The sequence below is a fragment of the Chinchilla lanigera genome, unplaced genomic scaffold (assembly GCF_000276665.1).
Source record: "Chinchilla lanigera isolate Chin_1 unplaced genomic scaffold, ChiLan1.0 scaffold00017, whole genome shotgun sequence".
Classification (NCBI taxonomy): Eukaryota; Metazoa; Chordata; class Mammalia; order Rodentia; family Chinchillidae; genus Chinchilla; species Chinchilla lanigera.
In genome coordinates this window covers 22,038,630-22,050,392 of record NW_004955418.1, presented here as the reverse complement: position 1 = coordinate 22,050,392, position 11,763 = coordinate 22,038,630, and the positions used below count along the sequence as shown (strand labels likewise).

Genomic DNA, 11,763 nt, shown 5'->3' with positions numbered 1-11,763 from the left:
TTGTTTTCAGATGAGTTATTTCATTCTTTTTCATCATAGATAGCAAAGGGATTTTAATTTGTAATAACTTAAATTCAATTTTTAACATCAAATATTGATGAAAATACAGTGTTATTTTAAAATAATAAAAATTTCCTTGTTAGCCTAACATGCATAATTTTACAATTTATTTGACCATTAAAATGCTGTAATTTTGTATAGATTAATCACATTTCACATTAGTGTTTTCTTCTCTTGAATTCATGTGCTGGGAGTCTATGTATATGAATGAAGGGGAATTTGTTAGGGAAAAGAACGATTTGATACCTTTTTAGAACTCATGATAGTCATGTCTCTGAAGAGGGGATTTTTAAAAGAAAACTCCCTTACCAGAGTTACCCACACGCATCGTTTAAACATGAAAATTCTTGTATTGTTCAGTTTTTATTAAGAAGACTGTTGACTTCAATACTAAAAATATCACAAAGGATTTCTTACTGTTCCAGAAAATTTCTGAGCACTTATTTTTCTGGTGATTAGATTGCTCATGTGTTTCTCTATAGTTCCAGTTGAGGTTGATGGAGGTGGGGACTTTACATTTTCTGAATCCTCACTATGGGTCCTATCCTCTCCCAGTATTTTACATATGCTGTCATGTGTAATATTCACAATCATTTGATGAGAAATCCACTATTATCCTTTCATTACAGAGTTGGCATTTGAGGCTCAGAAAGGTTGGTCATGTCATGAGGATAATAAAGGAGCAAGAGTAAATAGTGCATTTGTGTTGACCTTGATACCTGCTATCACTTCCTTATTCTATTTGATTTCCCAGAAGTTGCCTTTAGTGCTTTGCTAATTTGGGATGTATTTGCAAAAGATTTATCCACAAATATCTGGTCAGTTAGTTTCCATCTAGGAAATCATAGCATACAAAAGAGGTATGGTTTCAAATCTTCATCTATTTAAAATCATTAGCAATTTGACATGAGAAACTGAAAATAACTATTAAGTAAACATTTATCAGTGAGAAAAAGTGATCAGAAAGCTCCTACATTCTGTAGAGCTGCTTTTGACTCCTATCACAGGAAGGGAGGGTTGAACTGATAATCCTCAGAACCAAGTATGTCAAGTTCTTGGTCTTTCTTCCTTTTCTTGTAAAGTAAATGTTTGATATCTTGGAGTTGAAGAAAGACCACTATTCCTACCCATTTTTTTCAAGACTCAGAAAAATCTGAGTTAACACTGTAATTTATTCTCTCTCCGTCAGCCAAAATGAAGCCACAAATATACGGGCATTTTGTCTTCTGTCTATAGAATCCTGCTGCTCTAAGCTGGCCTCCTTCTCAACTCAGGGCCTGGCCATCGCTCCAGTCCCAGCCTCAGAGTTTTCAGAGGGTGCTGTACTTTTCCTTTCCTAACTTATATAAAATCTCTTGGTATCTTTCCACTGATGTTTTTTTAACTGTAACTTTGAATTTTGGCATTCACATTTTCTACAGTTTAAAGTAAGGCTTTTCTACCATACTTTGTTCCTCTTTTAAGATTTGTTGCAAACTTCTAATTGACAGATTGAACAACAAAAGAACCCACTGCACACCCACTAGTCTTTTTTTTTTTTTTTTTTTTTTGGAAGGGGGGAACATTCTATAAAAAAATTGAACAATGTAAGACACACACTGATGAACATTGCTTCTTAATGAAATTCGTCACCACCTATGCTCAGTTCCTTCTTCTCCTCTTATCGCCTCCACCCCCTGCACACACAAACAACAGGAAAAGCCCTCAGAAAACCAGTTTTAACAGTATTTACAGGCTAGTGTTCATTTTCAAAAGAGAGTTTGTAAAACTGGAAATCTTGGTTTGTGTTTCAAGTGCATGAGGTGGTAAATTCTCTAAAGTCAGACTACCATCTTGTATCAACCTGACAATTTGTTGTGTGTATATACCATCATTCTAGGACCACTTATAAAATTCTTTTCTCCCTAAAAATTATGAAATCTAATTTACTCACTTTCTGTTGCAGATATTTTTTGCAAGCAGATCTCTTTTGTTAGAAAGTTAGTAATAATGAATGGGAAGATAAAGGCACACCAAAAGAAAGTTTATGGTGTTTATAGGTGTTAGTCATACGGACTGGACATTCTTTGCTTTTAATATAAAATATATGACAGGTAGTGCTCAGACATTTTGTAAATTGAGTCGTAGAAGACATCACTTTGAGCTACCCTTAGCTCAGGTACAAGCATATATAGTATAGGTGTAAGAATGAAGAAACATTTGCTTATAATTTCTTTGGTTTCATCGGAAGAATGCCTAACAATTTTTACATATGCAAGGTTTACTCCATAAAGAGAATAGGAATATCTTATCTTCTATTCAGCTAACAGGTTTCAGCAGTTTTCTGAATACTTATGAGTAGCTCCGAAATTCATATAAGTTCATGTAATTCACACAGCATCTGTTGTGAAAAAAATAAAGTGATAATTTACATCCAATTAAAATATTTTTCATTAGATAAAATGCTTTAATAAACCAACAAATTTATATAAGAAAACAGCACTCCTTGGGAATGAAATAAGACAGTTTTCTGTGGCACATGCAAAAAATCAAAGACTGTCAATTGCAACCAGAATGAGTCAATGTCTTTTATGTGAAATTTTAATCTGTGGATTTCAAAACAAAAAAAAAAAACCTGTTTGCTCATACTTGCTTCAAATTTATGTAAGTTATTTAAAAGCATATCTGTCATTGGGTGCTCTTATTAAAATGTATCTGCTGGCGAGCCAGACACTTCAGGAGAACCTCTCGCACATTACCACCTTTCTGTCTTTTAAATGCTTTTCCATTGTAACTGTATGGGAATATATGCAACCAAGGAAATTTTAAAGGAAATTAAAAGCTCCTTTGATGATATGAGGGTTCTTTACCTGTAAAAATCAGCTTCTACCTAGTTTTGCAGGCAATTCTGCAAATGCATTCTGGAAGGGCAGATTCCAATGGTGAAACATGAAATAAACTGAAGCATAAAAGGGGTGTCAAGTAAAGAGAAAGTTGGTGGGTCTTGCTAATTTTTTTTTTGCTTTAAATATTTTTAGGCCTCTTCCCCACTGCTGTTGGGTCATTTCTCTTAGCGATACTAAAACGCCTTTGTCCGTCTGGAGGAGGCAACCATGTGTCCATGAATGCTTATTTAGTATGGTGAGGACAGATGGCCTGGAATTGCTGAAGAAGACCTTAAGATATATTTAAAAGAGGAAAGGGAGAGAAACAATCAGACAGGAAATAAATTAGAGAAGAGGCGAACGCGTGGCAAAGAAAACTGCGCACACAGACACGCGTACACAGATGAAGACGGAAGATACAGGGGTTAGGAAGACCTGATTTTATAAATCTGGGTTTTCTGTAGAAACTTTGGTTTTCATTATTGTTGGTCTGCTGTCTCTGTAGCAGAAATCTGCAACCACAGTCACTATTGTTCTGAGCTCAGTCTGTGCTCGTTGATGTATAATATACCTTATAGCATCCAAACTTGTAATGTGGCTTTTGAATTGCCAAGCCTCAGGGGTTTTACATAAATCAAAGAGAATTAAATTGAAATCCCTAACACCCTAAGTTAATGGTTTAATATAATCTGTCTCATCATGAATTTATCTCACTAGCATTGTATTTCCCCTTCGGTCATAAAGTTAAGACAACACACATACCCTTTCCAATTAAAGCCACATTGGGGGTGAAGAGGGGTACCCGTGTGGAAGAGGTGGACACAGAGGTTTCAGTGGGCAAAGAGTGTTTCAAACAGACTGTAAGATGTTTTAAGATGATAAAAAGTGACATTAGTGGTTTCCTTATTATGTACTTTTTCAAGTTATCGCATTAACATTTCCCCCGTTTTCTTCAGATTTATTCTATTTCAACCATGCTCTGAATCTGCCAGGTAACAGAGGGCTGTTGCTTCCATTGCCAGGCTTTCTGCTGCTCTTAAAAATATTAGATTCCAAATTTCTTCTTATTGCCTTCTGAGTTGTCATGGTTATCAAATGACACCTTCTCTAAATTCTCTCTCGTTTTAACTCTTTTCCATTCTTTGAATAAATAGGCTACTTGAAAACTGAGAGAGAGAGAGACAGAGAGAGGGAAAAATACATCAGATCCGAGTGTTAAAAGTAGTAAAAGAAGCAAAAACACAAGGCACAAAAGGAAAAGAAATATTTTCTTATCCACCAATTGAAATTAACATTTTCTTCCAGAAACATAAAATGTCATTAAATTTAAGAAGTGCATAAACTACCTGCTTTATATAAAAGGTTTCTAACAAGCTCTGGGTAACTCGCTGCCTGCTAAGTTATTCTTGCACTGTGGTTGGAACTCCTCCTCAGCAACCATCCCCACCCGTCCCCACCACCACCACCACCAATCAGACAAGGAGCAGAGATGCTGGATTTCTAAAGTAAATAGAAGGGGTAGTCTTTTGGATACAAACACCTTTAAAAATAGAATAACGAGAAAATTCATAAACAGAGCATTCACAAGCATACAATACTTTTGTCTTACAAAAACATCTGTTGCTCAGATGAGTGTTTTGAACACTGAGTTCTTTGGATTGCCCCGAAGAAGGTGTGCTGGGTGGTGGCTGTCTGTGGACCTGGCTCGCAGGGAGGTCAGCCTGACTCCCCAGCCTGTTGGTTCAGCAATTTCCCAGTGGTCAGCCCGTCTTACCATAATCACATGCTGGCGCCCCAAGCCTGTTTCTTAACTGTACTTTGTACCTTCTAATGAAAGCGTCCCGAAATATCCCCAACCGCTCAAATTCAGGGGCAGCCGTGACCTCAGACTGGACTGCTGGACATACGTTTGCTCAGACAGAATGGCTGATGCAAATCCCCTCCATGGGGACTGAAGTGCCCCCTCTCTGCGAGTTTTTGTCACTCTACAGCTTCTGCTTGTGTGAAAGCATTCCAGAGCCTTTGACATGTAACTGATTGGAAAACTTTAACCTAACACACAGTTTCCTGTAACTTGGAGCTACTTAGAAAAAAGAAATTTCATGTGATTTGCAGTTATTTATGAAAAATAAAAAAGTAAAAAAAGAAGGATAATTGTAAAGGCCTTTTTGTGTATTTACAAGCAATAAAAATAGAAGTAACAGCAAATAAAAGGAACCTGTGAAAAATCAATGCAGTTAATCCACCTGAAGAGAGATGTACTTTATTTTCTCTTCTATATAAATGAAAAATAATATTCTGTTTAAAGTATCATTCTCAGAATAAATTTTTGGACAAGTTATACCAAAGCAGCTGTGGATGAACACATATTACTGGACTCACTAGAATCTTATAGGTATTCCCACAGAAGGTTCCAGAGTAATAGGGAGGTACCACTTTTCATAAAAAGATCCTTTGGAATACCAGGAAAATCCAAAGGAGCTGCATCTAAACTCAACAGGTGTTCCCTGGGTACTGCATCTCATTAAGTCTAGTATGCTTCAGTAATTACACAGCAGCTTGGTCCAATGAGGCTTGACCAGAAAAACATATTTTTATGACTTGCTAAGGAAATAAGCAAAAAGTAAACTTAGATAAAAACTACAGAGATTCATTTTGTTATTTTGGCATATTTAATAGACATTCAGATACCTTTGAAGCTTCCTTACAACACAATGCTTATAGATTCACAAAGTAAGTCACACAAGCTGATTTTTATATTAGCAAGAATGTGTATTTAAAGTAGTCTCCTGGTTTCAAACATTGCATTGTGACCTAGACAAAAAAATCTGTAAAAAAGATAACAAAATATGCTGATATGATTTTATTCAGATACACGGCATTTTTATTTGTATAATACCAACTCTCCTCCTACAGCTATACTTTATAAACATGATTGAGTGAGAATAGAAAGAAATCTTGTGTTATCTCAGCTTTGGGAAGCTTTATTGCTCTAGCTGCACTTGCTCTGAAGCACCAGGCTATTAAAACCCGTTAGAATATTGTATAGCAAGTAACTAACAAGACATTAATAGAGATTCCTCTTGTGTCTTGAAATACAGCATGGCAAAAATAATCCCTCCTTTACATATATACAAATATATCAAAGGCCCAAAGTCTGATGCAGTGTTTCTATAACTAACTTATTTCATTATAAGATTCAGAGTTTAAACCTTATCTCACTGTACTGAGAGTCCATAATGTTTCTAAATGGAAGAAAATATAATATAGTGTACATATAGATAAATTTTTTTATGCCACTATGCATATTGTTTTATACATACATAATTATAGTACACTTCTTCAACAAGAAGAGAAAGGTACAAATTCAGTTTTACTAGAAACTCTCTGGGTCTTTAGCTACTGCCTGCTTGTTTTTCATTCTTACATGGGCAGAGGGATGACGCAAGCTTGCTAAGAGTAACAAGCAGTGTCTGAGACGAGTGAAAGTCAGTTTATCCTGATAATTTTTGGCGTGCTGCTTTCTCTAACTGCAGACCTCTCCTTTTCTTAAAATCAGTTAATTTTTTTTCTGCAATCTTTTTTTTCCCTATAAAGTAACCCCTTGTGTCCTTCTGAGGCTCCTCACTGAATGATCTCTTTTTCTTCTAATTATATTTCTTCACCTTGGGAGAGACTCACACCGCTTCAGGATAAGCAACCCAGCAGAGCCTAAGGTCAGGTGTGCCCTAGAATCTAACTCTAGAAATTACAATTCCGAAATAAGAGCAGGAGAGGGAAAGCAGAGGCAGAGTGGGGAATTTGTACAGATATTAAGGCTCATTCTAAGGAATAATTAACCGAACAGCATCCTATGTTACATCATTTGCTTGAAATCTCAGAGGACAAACTAAGGAAGATCTGAATCTACTTCTTCTTAAGAGCCATGGGGTTAACAAATTAGTTGTACAAATACCAAAGCCTTTGAGTCGTATTTCCCAAGTTTATCTTGCTCTGGGGTTCAAAAATAGAATTCTACTTGTGAACCAGCAGAACACAAAGTGTGCCAGTAGCATCTGCACCTTAAAGACAATACAGTGAAGAACATCAAAGAAAAGAAGAAATATACTTAAAGTAATAGGTAGCTTTTATTCCCTTTTATAAATGGGGCTCAGTGAAACAGCTAATGAGGGGGTCAGCAAAAGAAATTTCTGAGCTCATTCTTGAAGTAAAAGGAACTTCTAATTTGGGAGAAGTCTGGGACCTTTGTGAACTGCAAACTCCAGGTAGAGGAATTGTAGGTAGAAAAGGGAGAAACATTAGCAGAGCTTTAAAAACCAAGTCTTCAGCTGGGCTTTTGTTTCACACATATGCAAATGTGTGCACTGCTTCATTTGAATATTTATTTACTGCATTTGTGAAGGAAATTGGGGGATTATAGCCTCTCCCCAGCTGTGTTGTAGTTAATGACTGGTCAGCCTATTAGCCTGCTCTACTAAACGGATTCTCTGCACAAGCAACACCTTTTTTCCTCTGACTAGAAATTCTTCATACAAATAACAGTGGGGGAAACTAGCACACCAAATCCATGGAAAGCTGCACAACAAAAATGAAAAGATTGCCCCCTGGATCATTAGACATAAGCAAGAAAACGATACCATGATAGTGACTTTTGAATTATTGTAATAAAGCGAGCAAACATTTACTTTCCAAATACTGCGGGAGCAGGGAGTTGGCTAATAAATTTTATTACTGAAAACTCATTCGAGATGCTCTTTTAAATGGTCTCTTCCTCAGACTTGCTCAGTTATTGTCCTTTACAAACGGAAACACATATGTCAGTGAGCATTTCAAAAGTTGCTTGGGCAATTATTAATATTGGAGGTATGTATTTGGAACACGAATGCACTATTTCTCAATCTTCTTACTGCCAAAACACAAAAAGAAAAAATGAATACTTTTTAAGAAGCAAATCCTATGTACTGTCATTGTTTAAAACAATTTACTTCAAGACATCATCACTGCTTTTGAGGTTAAAGACCTGTGCCATGACAAACTCATTTCTAGGGATTACTAGCAAGGAAATCTTTAGATCCAAGAGCCCTAATATAATACTCAATATCTAGCAATCTGCCATTGATAGTATTGATAGTTTAAAAAATAGCATCTATATACATGTGCTTCCAATGCTGAAAATTTATTTTATTACCAAACTGTCTGTCTTCTTTATGTCTTTTCAAATATCATTTAATATAGATTTATCCTTCACAGTGAGAACATCACTAATTCTAACACATACAGCTAATCCACAGAGATAATTAAATAAAATTACCACCAAAGTTCTGGTTTATATGTCTAGGTCCATGAAAAACTTGCAGTTTTTTTAGTAGAGTATTCTTAATGGAATAAATATAAACTGACTTCTTTGAAACTATAAGATTTATATAAACAAATTGAACTTGCTCATGTGTGTGATATTATTGAGAATAACGAAGGAGTAACTGAGAACTTGCAAGAAATTTTAGTTGTTTTTTTTTGTTGTTGTTGTTGTTGTTGTTTGTTTTTTGTTTTTTTTTTTGGTACCAGGAATTGAACTCAGGACCTTGCACTTGCCAGGCAGGTGCTCATGCCTCTGAGCTATATCTCCAGCCCTATTGCAAGCAATTTGGACATAAGAAAATGTTACTGAACTAAAATTATTGCACAATTGAATTTTACCTATTAGACTGACAACTCAAATATTTACACTACCAAACCAAACAATAGGGGGAAAGATGCTGTCAGGTAAGTAGAAAAGCAATTATGTCAGGGAAAGAATGTTATAAGGACAAGTGTTCTACCTAAAAAACCACTTCAGTTCCTTTAGTGCTAAGGCCACATTAGTTCTGCCGTGATACTCCTAACGTTTCAAGTCAGTGAGAGTGTATGCCATCCTTCTAGGTTGAGAGAAGTGGTGCACACGTATCAATGACACCCCTTCCTTCTAACATGAGTTTCTAAACCAATTCACAGGCCCATCAGGGATATTTCTGGTTCATTCCTTCTGTGGGGCAGAGGAAGACAGATTGCTGGATCAGATAGTGCAATACGCTGTCTACTGCATTTGAAATGTGCCTTTTTTTGAAGCAGCAGATTTATTGATTTTCTTAAGTAGAAAATATGCACCCGGACATTAGACAAACACAGACTAAACACAGACTGAGGAAAAGCTGATAATTTGATTAAACTGACTGAGCTTTTGTTGTCTGTGTTTGGGGAATTTCCAGTAATGTACAAGTGCCAAGAGCTCCTCTTCTGAATTTAAAAAATCAAATCCCTAGGCACAACGGATTTTACAATTGTGCCATATTTAGAGAATTGTTTTCCTTTAGGAAAATATTTGGAAGGATTCATATATTGCTTAAATTGAAAAGAAGGTGGGGTGGAAGCTTGGCCTGGTTCATATACAGGACTTTACTCAGGCCTCAATATTGGCCAGCCAGAAAGCATTTGGTATAAAGCCCTGCTGTTGATGTACACTTATCATACACAGTAATAACACGAGCTGCATTTTATGGATATCAATATACTATTTCATTTGCTCTACCTTTAAGAAGAATTCTCAGATTGTCTAAGTAAATATTTTGTATCTATCTATCATCTATCTATCCATCATTATCATAAATAAAGGTAAAATACATCTTTAAAATTTTGCAGCGTCTTAAAGTATTTGAATATACACGAGATGTAGCTAATGAACTCTATTTTTCACAATTTTGAGTCTGAACTGAGTTAAATATTTAAGGTTTCTAGGCTGCTTCTCATAATATCACTTCACATGTTTTAGGGAACAGTTTGATTATCTCACGATGTCACAAAGTGCTGGTTATTTCATTTACCTCTGTAGCTGCCTGAAATGAGATTAGTGGCAGCAGGTGCGTGTGTGGGTGTGGAGTAATGGGACCAGGGAGTAATATAGGAAAGTGTGTGAGGGATACTGAGCTTTGTGAATTAACTGAATGAGGCCTTGTGAACCTCTATTGTGAATAGCGCTCGACGGCCTTTATATCTTTTCTTTGTCATGTATACTATGATATTTAGAAAAACTCTAAGTCTCTAGTATTCTGCCAAGACATGTCACAGAATGACCATCTCCAGCTACTTTAATCATGATGTCTTCCTTCTCCTTTTATATCTCAGGTCTCCACTCACTAGGATTTTATTACTCTTCTTGCGTATTATTCTGAATCTTCTATTCATTGCTACTGCGTGATAATATTTTGCTCCTTTTGCACTCACTGAATCCTCAGATCCTTATGTCTTATCATAATACTCTCTCTCCTCCTTTCAGTTTCTGCCAATTCAAGTTCTTATTGCATTACCTCTTCTAGAACTTGCTACTCCAGCTCCTTTGCATAGTAAAATATTTGATCACAACTTTTCAGAAATTCTTGTGTGTCTACTTGAGATTCCAGTTGCTTTCCTCAGCCTACACAATATATCTATGCATATATATAATTTTTTTTCAAAACGGAGAATTGAACTCCAAACAGCTAATCATTATGATTACCAGGTGGAGGAATAATCTCAAAGCCGCCAGTTCAACTGCTGCTGAGACAGTTAAAATATTAGTATTACTACCAAGATAACTTTATTACTTATTCAAGTGAATTTTAATTACTAATTTTACTCTTCTCCAATTTCCTTTGAGCCAAGAATATTTATGAAAAATTAAGGTAACACTGAAGCTTAAAATTATTTTGTCTTCCTTATATTAATACAGAAATTTATTTAATGATTGAGCTCAGCTAGCCTGAGATGTTTAAACAAATCCACATAGGAGACGGGTTTAATGGTAATTTCAGTCTCTACTCTTTCTGATTTGCCTCTCTATATTTTCAAGTGCATAGCAAAGATAATTTCCACCAACTTTTCTTCAACCTGCATGAACTAATTAGGGAAAATAACATATAAGGAAAAGCAAGCTGCCAATTTTTAGACAGAGGACATTTTACACAGTGTGTGAGTCTTCTTTCAGGGACCTCCAATGCAATTCAAATATATTTCATTTTATTCACTAATTCATAACTTTAGTGTTCAGAAATTGTGTATATGTGTGCACACAAACATTATTTTAAGCGTTCTAAGAATTCAATTATATGTAACCAAATTACAGTCCCTTCTAACTTGACACATACTTGTTTGCTCTTTCAATCTGCTGTCTTGAAAAGGATCTTTGAACAAAGGAGCATTTTTCACTAACTACATCCAGTATGACATTCAGGTGCTTAACTCTGAGAGTTTTTCTTTTTTTACAGAAGTCAGCCTCGCGGGGGTTGAAAGAGTAGAGGTCAGGAAACCTACCTTCACCTCGTGATCCCGCTGTGGGCAACTTACTTAATTTTTCTCAGCGTCTGTTTCCTCATCTGTGGAATAACAGGTTAGAGAAACAATGTCCCTTCTAACTTACGTTTCTATATTTATGGCCCGTGGATTTTGATGCTTATTAACAGTTCTTGTTAAGAACATGGTATGAATCTCTGAATTTAATAATCAGGCTACTATCACACTCTTAAAAGTCTGGATGTCGGCCAAAGTCCTCCTCCACACTGTATGAGTCCTAATTCAGATCAGGGACCCAGGGGTGGGCGGTGTAGGTGAGCGCTCTAGCAGCACACAGGAAGTTTACCGGAAGGTATTAACTGAAAGGAAGCACGCGGGGAAATATCCCGTCACCCAAACGGAAACTCCTGTAGCAGACAGACCGAGGCCTTGCACGGGATCTCCCAAGCATGGCCACCCACAGCTGCCATCACACTGGCAAGCTTCCCTTTTCCCTTTCAAAAATACATTGTATGTAAGTTTTTATGATATCTACTTT

General features: G+C 36.2%; 1 long non-coding RNA gene across 1 annotated transcript; it reads right to left on the bottom strand.

The window, feature by feature from the left end:
• Positions 1-3,623: 3,623 nt before the first annotated feature.
• On the bottom strand, positions 3,624-11,560 carry LOC102029181. The gene is made up of 4 exons (XR_260579.1): positions 11,353-11,560; positions 7,610-7,830; positions 5,616-5,752; positions 3,624-4,090 (listed from the first exon to the last, which is right to left on the bottom strand). It is a non-coding gene; the product is annotated as an uncharacterized LOC102029181 (long non-coding RNA).
• Positions 11,561-11,763: the final 203 nt, after the last annotated feature.